The sequence below is a fragment of the Cynocephalus volans genome, chromosome 2, assembly GCF_027409185.1.
Source record: "Cynocephalus volans isolate mCynVol1 chromosome 2, mCynVol1.pri, whole genome shotgun sequence".
NCBI lineage: Eukaryota > Metazoa > Chordata > Mammalia > Dermoptera > Cynocephalidae > Cynocephalus > Cynocephalus volans.
In genome coordinates, this window is record NC_084461.1 from 156,008,757 (window position 1) to 156,020,624 (window position 11,868).

Sequence of the window (11,868 nt, forward strand, 5' to 3'; positions counted from 1 at the left end):
GCTCATAATCCACATTTCCCTTCATTCCCCCTAGAAGAAGAATCAATCCTTCCTCCCTGGCAAGACCGCAACCCCACAGCCAAACCCTTTGTCAGGCTGTGTGCCCATGACTCCCATATTATACGTCCATCCCTGAGCTCTTCACTGAGCTCTGAACATGTACACACACAATATTAGTATGGTCTCTAAGATCACAAGTGTTAAAAGTTATTTTGAAAAACTCATTGGCCATCAAGAACCTAAAACATGTCCTAACCCTTGTCCCAATTCTATGTCCAAGGTTGTTTTCCCATGATGTTAAGAGGAATATGAAATCAGTTCCCACAGAAAATTGTTCATTGTTATGTTACAAATTTCTAGTGAAAATTTGGAAACTATCTACTGTTCAAAAGTCAAATACAATTAAATTGATTTCAGACACATGACTAAATATCTTAGTCATTAAAATTCTATTTAGGGAGAGCTGGTAATCACCAGAAGGGAGACAGGATACAAAATTGAAATTACAGGATGATTACAACAGCGACAACAGTAAAATCTCATACACAGAAAAATATGATAAAAGGAAATCCAACAAAATAGTAAGGAGTTATCTTCAGGGGCCAGAAATGAAATATGGATGACTTTGTCCCTTCTTTTCTACAAGGAATTTTCCCTACTTATCAAAGTAATTTAATTGTTAAAAAGAAAAAAAGAATTGTATTGAGCTGGCCAGTTAGCTTAGTTGGTTAGAGCATGGTGCTGATGACACCAAGGTCCAGGGTTCAATCCCTGTACTGGCCAGCTACCGAAAATAAATAAATAAATAAATAAATAAATAGTAGAAAAGTAGGTGAATATAAATATGTGCAAGAAAGGCAAAAAATGTGAAATTTAGTGTCATGAGACAAGAGAGTCAAAAGAGACCCTGTTTATCCTTGTTACTCACAGATTTATTGGGAGTGGTAAATCTGCTTTGCCACACGTGTGGCATGAGCGAATCTGACGGTCTCATGCAAGTGACAGTTTCTGGTGCTCCTGTTGCTCCTTGCAGCTGTCATCAAGGTATTAGGGCTGCTGCAGGAGCTAGGTCTGTACTGAGCCCCTGCCAGTCTTAAGACCCTTGCAAGAAGGACACTCCAGGCAGATGGACCTGCCTGAGGTGCTCTGAGCATTACAGAAACGGAAAGGCCAGTTGGCTGAGGGTTGGACCCAGGGAAGAGGAGTAGGAGATAAAAACAGTGAAGTGGGAAGGGGCCACATGGAGCATGATGCTCAGGTCAGAATGGGAAATTTGAATTGTATCGCAAGTGCAATGGGTATCTTGGAAAGGTTTTAAGCAGAGGGCCCAGGGGAATGCAGTGGGAGATTGGATTATTTTATTTTATTTTATTTTATTTTATTTATTTTATTTTATTTTATTTTATTATTTTGTCAATATACAGTGCAGTTGATTATTATGGCCCGTTACCAAAACATCCCTCCCTCCTCCAACTCCCCCCTCCCTCCCAACAACCTCCTATCTGTTCACTTGTCATATCAACTTCAAAGAATTGTAATTGTTGTGTCTTCTTCCCTCCCCCTCCCAGTTTATTTGTGTATTTATTTATTTATTTTTAGCTCCCACAAATAAGTGAGAACATGTGATATTTCTCTTTCTGTGCCTGACTTGTTTCACTTAATATACTTCTCTCTAAGTCCATCTATGTTGTTGTAAATGGCAGTATTTCATTCTTCTTTATAGCACAGTAGTATTCCATTGTGTAGATATACCACATTTTACGTATCCACTCATCTGATGATGGACCTTTGGGCTGCTTCCAGCTCTTAGCTATTGTAAATAATGCTGCAATGAACACTGGAGAACAGGTATCCCTTCGACTTGATGATTTCCATTCCTCTGGGGTATATTCCCAGCAGTGGGATAGCTGGGTCATATGGTAGATCTATCTGCAATTGTTTGAGGAACCTCCATACCATTTTGCATAGAGGCTGAACCATTTTGCAGTCCCTTCAACAAGGTATGATAGTTCTTTTTTCTCCACAACCTCGCCAGCATTTATCATTCACAGTCTTTTGGATATTAGCCACCCTAACTGGGGTGAGATGGTATCTCAGTGTGGTTTTGATTTGCATTTCCAGAATACTGGGTGAGGTTGAGCATTTTTTCATGTGTCTGTTAGCCATTCGTATATCTTCCTTTGAGAAATGCCAGTTTAGCTCTTTGGCCCATTTTTTAACTGGGTTATTTTGTTGTTTTAAAGTTATTTGAGTTCCTTGTATATTCTGGATATTAATCCTTTGTCAGATGTATATTTTGCAAATATTTTCTCCCACTCTGTTGGTTGTCTTTTAACTGTGTTAATTGTTTCTTTTGCTGTGCAGAAGCTTTTTAGTTTGATCTAATCCCATTTGTTTATTTTTCCTTTGGTTGCCTGTGCTTTTGGGGTCATATTCATGAAGTCGGTGCCCAGTCCCACTTCCTGGAGTGTTTCTCCTATGTTTTCTTTCTTTAAGAAGTTTTATTGTTTCAGGGTGTATATTTAATTCTTTAATCCATTTTGAGTTGATTTTAGTATATGGTGAGAGGTATGGGTCTAGTTTCATTCTCCTGCATATGTCTATCCAGTTATCCCAACACCATTTGCTGAAGAGGCAGTGTCTTCCCCAGTGTGTAGACTTGGTGCCTTTGTCAAAGATCAAATGGCTGTAGGATGATCTCTAGATTCTCTATTCTATTCCATTGATCCATGTGTCTGTTTCTATGCCAGTACCATGCTGCTTTGGTTATTATAGCTTTGCAGGATAGTTTAAAGTCAGGTAGTGTTATGCCTCCAGTTTTATTTTATTTGCTCAGAATTACTTTGGCTATTCATAATCTTTTGTTATTCCATATAAATGTTAGGACAGTTTTTTCCATTTCTGAGAAAAATGTCATTGGAGTTTTGATGGGGATTGCATTGAATTTGTTGATCACTTTGGGTAGTATGGACATTTTCACAATGTTGGTTCTTCCAATGAAAGATCATGGGATATCTTTCCATCTTCTTGTGTCCTCTTTAATTTCTCTCAGCAGTGTTTTGTAGTTCTCATTATAGAGATTTTTCACATCCTTGGTTAACTCTATTCCTAAGTATTTTATTTTTTTGGTGGCTATTGTAAATGGGCAAGTGTTCTTGATTTCTCTTTCTGCGTGTTCACTATTGGAGAATAGAAATGCTACTGATTTTTGTGTGTTGATTTTGTATCCTGAAACCTTGCTGAAATCATTTATCAACTCCAGGAGTTTTTTTGTAGAGGCCTTTAGACTGTTCCATATATAGGATCATGTCATCTGCAAACAGGGAAAATTTGACTTCATCTTTTCCTATCTGGATGCCCCTTATTTCCTTCTCTTCTCTGATTGCTCTGGCTAGTACTTCCAAAACTATGTTGAATAGGAGTGGTGAGAGTGGGCATCCTTGTCTAGCTCCTGTTCTTAAAGGAAAAGCTTTCAGCTTTTCCCCATTCAGGATGATATTGGCAGTGGGTTTATCATATATGGATTTAATTATGTTGAGATACTTTCCGTCAATAACTAACTTGTAGAGAGTCTTTATCATGAATGAGTGTTGAATTTTATCAAATGCTTACTCAGCATCTACAGAGATGATCATATGGTCCTTGTGTTTGATTTTATTAATATGGTGTATCACATTTATTGATTTGCATATGTCAAACCAACCTTGCATCCCTGGGATGAATCCCACTTGATCATGGTGTATAATTTTGTGTATGTGTTGTTGTATTCTGTTAGCTATTATTTTACTGAGGATTTTTGCATCTATATTCATCAAAGATATTGGCCTGTAGTTTTCTTTTTTTGTTGTATCTTTACCTGGTTTTGGTATGGGTGATGTTTGCTTCATAGAATGAGTTTGGGAGAATTGCCTCTGTTTCAAACTTTTGGAATCGTTTGTAGAGAATTGGTATCAATTCCTCTTCATATGTTTGGTAGAATTCTGCTGTGAATCCATGTGGTCCTGGGCTTTTCTTTGTTGGGAGCCTTCTGATAACAGATTCAACCACTTTTCTTATTACTGGTCAGTTCAGATTTTCTACATCTTCTTGGCTCAGTTTTGGTAGTTTGTGTGTGTCCAGAACTTATCCATTTCCTCCAGATTTTCAAATTTGTTGGCATATAGTTTTTTATAGTAGTCTCTAATGATTCCTTGTATTTCAGAGGTATCAGTTGTAACATCACCTTTTTCAGTTCTAATTTTTGTTATTTGGTTCTTCTCTCTTCTTTTTTTAGTTAGCCATGCTAATGGTTTGTCAATTTTATTTATCTTTTCAAAAAACAACTTTTTGATTCATTGATCTTTTGTATTGTTTTTTGGGTTTCAATTTCATTAAGTTCTGCTCTGATCTTAATGATTTCTTTCCGTCTGCTAACTTTGGGTTTGGATTGTTCTTGTTTTTCTAGTTCTTCAAGGTGAAGTGTTAGGTTGTTCATTTGCCATCTTTCCATTCTTCTGAAGTAAGCATTTAGTGCAATAAATTTCCCCCTTAGTACTGCTTTTGCAGTATCCCACAGGTTTTGGTATGATGTATCATTATTTTCATTAGTTTCAATAAATTTTTTGATTTCCTGTTTGATTTCTTCTTGGACCCATACATCATTAAATAGAATGCTGTTTAATTTCCATGTGTTTGTATAGTTTCCAGAATTTCATTTGTTATTGATTTCTAATTTTAATCCGTTGTGGTCTGAAAAAATACATGGGATAATTCCAATTTTTTTGAATTTGTTGAGGCTTGATTTGTGACCTAACATGTGATCTATCCTGGAGAATGATCCATGTGCTGATGAGAAGAATGAATATTCTGAGGTTGTTGGATGGAATGTTCTGTAGATATCTGCCAAGTCCAATTGGTCTGGAATGTTGTTTAGATCTTGTGTTTCTCTGCTGATTCTTTGCCTAGATGATCTGTCCAATATTGATAGTGGGGTGTTCAGGACCCCTGCTATTATGGTATTAGTGTCTGTTTCCTTCTTTAGGTCTAATAGAGTTTGCTTTATAAATCTGGCTGCTCCGACATTGGGTGCATATATATTTATGATCATTATGTCTTCTTGATAGATCAATCCTTTTATCATTATGTAGTGGCCCTCATTATCACTTTTTATAATTTGTAGCTTAAAGTCTACTTTATTAGATATAAAAATAGCTACTCCAGCTCATTTTTTCATTTCTGTTTGCATGGTAAATCTTTTTCCATCCTTTCACTCTTAGTCTATGTGAGTCTTTATAGGTAAGGTGGGTCTCTTGAAGGCAGCATATAGTTGGTTCCACCTTTTTAATCCAGTCAGCCAGTATGTCTTTTGATAGGGGAATTCAATCCTTTTACATTAAGAGTTGTTATTGAAAAGTGTTGATTTACTCCTAGCATTTTATTGATTTTTGTTTGGATGTCTTAAGTGTCTTTTGTTCCTTTCTATCTGATTTACTGTTTGTCTTCTGTATTTGTTGGTTCCTTGGGTTGTAGATAAACTTTTTTTTTCTCTTCTTTGTTGGCATTTTTATTTTACTAGTGGGTTTTGATTTTTCTTGAGTTTTTATGGCAGTGGTAGTTATTTTTCAGGTACCAAACCCAGTACTCCCTTGAGAATTTCTTGTAAGGCTGGTTGTGTGGTAGTGAACTCCCGCAGTTTTTGTTTGTCTGAGAAATATACTATTTGCCCTTCATTTTGGAAGGATAGCCTTGTGGGGCACAGTTTTCTTGGCTGGCAATCTCTGTCTTTTAGTATTTTGAATATATCATCCCATTCCTTTCTGGCTTTTAGGGTTTGTGATGAAAAGTCTGATGTTAGCCTGATTGGGGCTCCCTTATAGGTGATTTGATGCTTCTCTCTTGCAGCTTTTAAGATTCTCTCTTTGTCTTTGAGTTTTGCCAATTTGACTATAACATGTCTTGGAGAAGACCTTTTTGGGTTGAATACACTTGGGGATCTTTGAGCTTCCTGAATTTGAAGATCTGTGTCTTTTCCTGTACTTGGGAAGTTTTCTGCCACTATTTTGTTGAATATGTTTTCAATTCAACCTCCATTTTCCTCCCCTTCTGGAATGCCCATGACTCGGATATTTGAGTGCTTAAGGTTGTCTGATATCTCTCTTAGATTTTCCTCAATGTTTTTAATTCTTTTTTCTTTTCTTTTTTCTTTTTTTTTTTCTTTTTTTTTGTCTGCCTGTGTTATTTCATACAGCCCATCTTCAAGGTCAGAAGTTCTCTCTTCTGCTTCTGCAAGCCTGCTGGTTAAACTCTCTGTTTCTTTTTTTATTTCGTTGAATGAATTCTTCAGCTCAGCAAGCTCTGCCACATTCTTTTTCAGAGCACTGAATTCTTTGTACATTTCTTCTTTCAGGTCCTGTATACTTTTCCTCGTTTCATTGTATTGTCTAGCTGAGTTTTCTTCTATCTCATTTAGTTTCCTTAGAATTATCATTCGAAATTCCTTGTCAGACATTTCAAGGGCTTCTTGTTCTATAGGATCTAGAGCTTGAGAGTTATTGCCCTTTGGTGGTATACTTTCTTGATTTTTCATATTTCTGGTATCTTTCCTTTCATGTTTAGTCATTGTGGCAGGGGATTTCACAGTCCACTGGTTCGACACTATCATCTGGCTAGGATGCTGCTGGGGCTCCTAATTTGGCACAGCTGCCTCAGTGTCTGCTCAGTCACCCACTGGCACCTTGGGTGCATGGTCACCTCGGGTCTTGGGCCTCTCCAGGGAGGCGCCTTTCTGGTCAGTGTGCACTCTGCTGGGCTGGGGATGGAATCAGACAGTAGCAGCGAGGCCTACCTGCTGGGCTGAACGCTGGCACAGCAGGGCGCATGGTCTCCATGGATCTTGGGCCTCTCCAGCGGGGTTCCTCTCTGGTCAGCGTGCACTCGGCCAGGCTGGAGGTGGAGTCTGGTGGCAGCAAGGTCTACCTGCTGGGTCCAGGAGATTGGATTTTAAGAAGCTATTGCAGGGCCCAGGTGAGAGGACGCCTCAGTCTGGGTTGGTGGAGTCAATTCAGGAAGAAAAGGATCAGTTCAAAATGGAACTGGGGGTAGAACCAAAAGGACCAGCTGGTGGTTTGGGATTGGTCAGGTAGAGAGATGTAGACAAATGACTACTCACTTGAGCTAAAGGATGGATGGTGATGCCATTTACTGAGATGGGGGAGAAGTTGTGTGGGGGGTCAGGGAGTGGGAATTGAGATCCATCTTTGGAGGTGTATTAGACATCCCAGTAGCCATGTCAATGGGGCAGTTGGACACGTACATTCAGCACTCAGTGGAGATGTCAGCTGCAGATGTGTTGTGGGAGTCATGAGCACATGGCCCAGAGGGTTGGCTGTGGGCTCATGGTCTTGCCTGTAGAGGAAGGATCGATTCTTCCTCAGCGGGGAGTGGAGAGAAAGGTCCTTCCCATCTAATGTATCACTCAGAGACTTTGAATTATGAGCAGCAGAATTCAACCTTGGCAACCAAGCAGCACATAGACCCTGAAATCTGAATTCTGCCTGAATCTAAGCAGCAGAAATTCCAGGACAGTCTTGGGATGTCTCAGCTCCAACTGCCTTCTGTCCCTGTAAAACACTGCAACAAATTGAGATCCCCAGGAGTAAGGTCTGAAGGATACATGTCTTGGCAGGCTGGGGAGGGAGGTTTCACCAGGACCTTGTGGGATGGGGAATGGGTGAGGGGAAGTACCTAAGAAAACGTGGGTGCTGATATCAAAGGAGGGAGAAGGGAAGCTGGGCAGGCAAGAACCACAGACATCTACTATCCCTGGCCTGCCTAGAAAACTCCCACACATCTTTCAAGAGTCAGCTCAAAAGTCAAATTCCCTCTGGAGATTTCTTTGACCTCCACAAATGAATTTAATTGCTTCCTCTCTGTGCTTCCATTCTCTGATTTTGATTTGTAAGTACTGTGGGTTTGTCTATCCACCGCCCCCCACCCCCACTAGCACCAAGGTCAGAAACATCCCCCTATTCATCCATGAAACCCGAGTAGCTCCCACGGGGCCTGGCACATAATTGGAACTTCAGTAAAAACTTTGTTGCATTGAATGTCATGCCATCTCTTGAACGTAATCTGGATCACAATCTTGAAACTTTTTTTTCATTCTGTATTTATTTAAGAGTCCAGGGTGAGTTGAGTGACAAATTACAGAGATTTTTCCCAAATGCCTTTCAAGTCACACAGCCAAATCAGTTCAGCAAATTATATGTAATCAACGAGGAAATCAATAAGTACTGCGACTGCGTTAAAGAGTTTAGCAGATTCATTATGCATTTAGCACATTCAGTCCAATTTGCAGGAAGTTCAGAGAAAAACAGCCTTCGGCATGTAAATAGTGCCTCTGATTGACTCCTTGGAGAGTCAGCGGCTGCATAGCTTTCTGAGGTAAAGGCAGATCAGGAGACCTGGCCACCTCCCCAACCTCTCTAGCCAGACAGCCCAGGCCAGTCCCCTAAAGGCTAGTGGCAATCTCAGAGACCCTTTCTGTTTGGAAATCGTGTGGGAAATGAAAGAAGGGAGGAGGAGGGAAGTAAGGAGGGGTGGGGGCGGTAGAAGGTAGAGGGGATGCTGGAAGGAAGGGAGAAATAACCCCTTGGGATTTTATTCTTTCCCTCAATTTCTCGGCTGCCTATGTCTCTGCAAAGGGATCACTTACTAAATCATTCAACAAACATTGACCGAGTACTTGTTCTGTGCCAGGTCCCCTGCCAAGTTCCGGGGCATGAGCCGAATCAGACCTGGACCTGCCTTCAAGCGACTCACACCCTGGCGGGGGCAACAGACCCAGCCACAACATAACCTCAACCCAGGTTTGTGCTCTGACTCCCTCTGCTTGAGGTGGAGGAGAAGGGGGCATTTGAGCAGGGTGCTGAGGAATGATGAGTTGATAAGGGTGACATCTCACAGGAAGACTAATGTTTTCAAAGGCACAGAAGCAAAATAGTGTGTTCAGGGAATGACAAGTGGGTCAATGTCACCAGAGCATTAAGTACAGGGGGAGGACAGCACAGGGCAGTGCCTCTTGCAGACAAGTCAGAGGGTTCAGTTCCCTCTTATGGCACGTTGTCGGGGGCCCCTGGGAGAAGTGATTTGTCTAAGATGTCCCTGGCAGTGGTTGCCTCGAAACTGCATTTTAGACCCTGTAGGGGCCCACAAGTGGCAGAGACTGAATGTGACCTCTGGTCACCCATCCCAAGTCCTTTGCTAATTCCCCTCCACCACAGGTGCCTTAGTCACCTCTGGCCATAAACGTTCCCATGCTCCAGTTTCTGAATTGGGCTGAGAAGTGGAAATAATCTGGGAAACTGTTATATATTATATATATTGTATACATTAAATTACAAATTTGGGAAATAACTTTGGGAAGTTATAGTTCTTTTTTATTGATTTGGAACAGATAACATCAATTAAAGACTAATTCACACTGGCAAGTATGTAGCATGTGCACCTGCACTCTCTTCTGTCTCCCACAGCAGACGTTGCTAATCAAGCCCAGCATTCTTCCCCACTGATTTCTCAACCGAGCATTTCAGGCAGCCAATTAAAAAAGACTAGTTACATAGGTGAAAGCCACATGCCTTCTCTAACACAAGCATTTAACTGTGCCAGCTGTTACCATGGGTCAAGCTATAAACAGTGAAACAAAGGGATAAAGAGCAAGCACCCAGCTCAAATTATAAGAAGCCAAAGAGGATCCAAAACAGTTACTAAGCTCTGAATACGTCGCAGTGATACAATATTTAGCATTAAACACTGGCTTCTGATTTGGTAGTTGTCAGTTCTATCAGGCCTTCTATTACTCCTTCAGCAACAGAAAACCAACTCAAATTAACTTTAGCAAAAAAAGGGAATCTGCTGGCACATTAATCCTGGGGTAGAACTGGCTTTGAGGCCTGCCTGGATCAGGTGTTCAGATGCCCAACCTGGTGTTGGGCGGGGGGGCACCCAAACCACAGGCATTGCACATGGGGAAGGGGCTCCCTCCAGGAAAGAGAAAGTGACGATATTAGAGGAAGGGAAATAACATAAAAACTGATAAGAGTTTAGATAACATAAAACAGCTGATGACTGCCGACTATATGCAGGAGGAAGCCAGGGCTCAAAGAATGAAGCAGCCAGCCCGGGGTGCAGTGAGAAGTGGAGCCTGCTGTGATGCATCCTCTTCTCCATGCACACTGCCCCACCTCACCTAAATAAAACAGATAGTTAAGAGAAGGACCCTTTCTGCCACCCAGGGTTAGCCTTTCAGGCAGGAGATATCCCTGGCAGTGGTTGCCTCAAAACTGCCTTTTAGACTGGAGCCCTGCAGGGCCAGCAGCCTCCTCATGAAAAGACTTCTACTGATTTCCCTGCCAAGAGGAGCAGATCCCTGACCCGTGCTCTCAACTGCAGGGCTGACGTGATGCAGTCACTTCCAAGCTGTAGCAGGCATCAGAATCACTCAGGGAGGCCACTGAAATGCAGAGTCCTTGGCCTCATGCCTAAGGAGTTTGATTCTATAGTTCTAGAATGAGGCCTAGGAGCTGACAGTTTAAACAGGTTCCCCAGGCCTCTGGACCACACTTTGAGAAACTCTGGGAAAATGAAATTTGAGGTCCAATAGATGCAGCATTCAGCAGATGTTCAGTGAGGGAGAGCTCAAGGCTTCTGGCAGTTGGCCCTGTCTTTCAAGAGTCCCCACGGTGCCAATACAGATTAATTATTACCTGTGATAGACAGGTTTGGGGTGCATGCCTATGCTGCAGCCTAATCGGGAGAACTGCTCTACAAAACCCAACCCCTTCTACCAGTGGCCAGCACTGACTGGGCCAGGAGTGGATAGCATCCCAAGGTCAGCTCTCCTGAAAGCAGGTGATCTGGGTGCATCAGAGCTCCCCTTAAAAGGGCTGGAGTCCAGCATCATGGGCTCAGACATCCACAGGGGCGCTGCAGATAACCTGAAGGAGTGAGGCAAACTGGAGAGCAAGACCCTGACTAAGAGAGCAACTACTCAGTTCCAGCCAAACGTTGCCATGTGGAATTGAGCCCAGGACTGTCAGACCTTCTGAGTTTTCAAGAAAAATCAGAAATCTGGATTTATTTTTATGTCATCTCAATATTGAAATCTAATCATGTTTTTAAAAATTCAGTATTGTCCAGGACAACCAAAATATATCTGTAGGCTGGATTCTAACTAATTTGGATTTCAAATTTTGCTGTAATCAGTCTAATTTCCCAGCCTCCTTGGCATTTAGGTATAACCCTGTGACACTCTAGAGGTCTTCTTCTTAAAAGAGAGGAAGTATGTCCTGCTTTCCTTCCCTTTTCCTGATGCCTGGAATACAGAAGTGATGGCTGGAGCTTCAGCAACCATATTAGATATTGAGGTGACTTTGAGGATTGGAAGAGTGCTTAGGATGACAGAGCAGAAAAAGAGGAGGAATCTGAGTCCTTTATGACATTGAGAAGCTGTCATACTAGTCCTGAGCTTCTGACTTCTGTACTTCCTTTACAGGAGAGAAAGAAACTTCTGCTTATTTTTGTTATACACAGCCAAACTTAATACCTCACTCCCCCCACCCCACTTCCTAGTTTAGATGGGGCCTGGCCATTCTGCCTATCCTTGTGTTCCATAAGAAATCCATGGATCTTTCTAGCAAAATTTCCTTTAGTTGGACTAGTGTGGACATGATTTTATTCCTTGCAAACCAAGCATTCTCCAAGTTTCTTCTCTTTCTATTTCCATCCCTATCCCTTACTCATTATAGAATATGCTAGCCACCATTTTCAAATTAAACTGTTAAAGAATCATTTTTAAAGGTGAGATCATGATTCTTATACATAGATAAAATA

General features: G+C 41.4%; 1 non-coding gene across 1 annotated transcript; it reads left to right on the plus strand.

Annotated features, from left to right (window-relative positions):
- Window positions 1-709: 709 nt before the first annotated feature.
- On the plus strand, window positions 710-783 carry TRNAI-GAU (transfer RNA isoleucine (anticodon GAU)). Its single transcript has one exon. It is a non-coding gene; the product is annotated as a tRNA-Ile (tRNA).
- The last annotated feature ends 11,085 nt before the right edge of the window (window positions 784-11,868 follow it).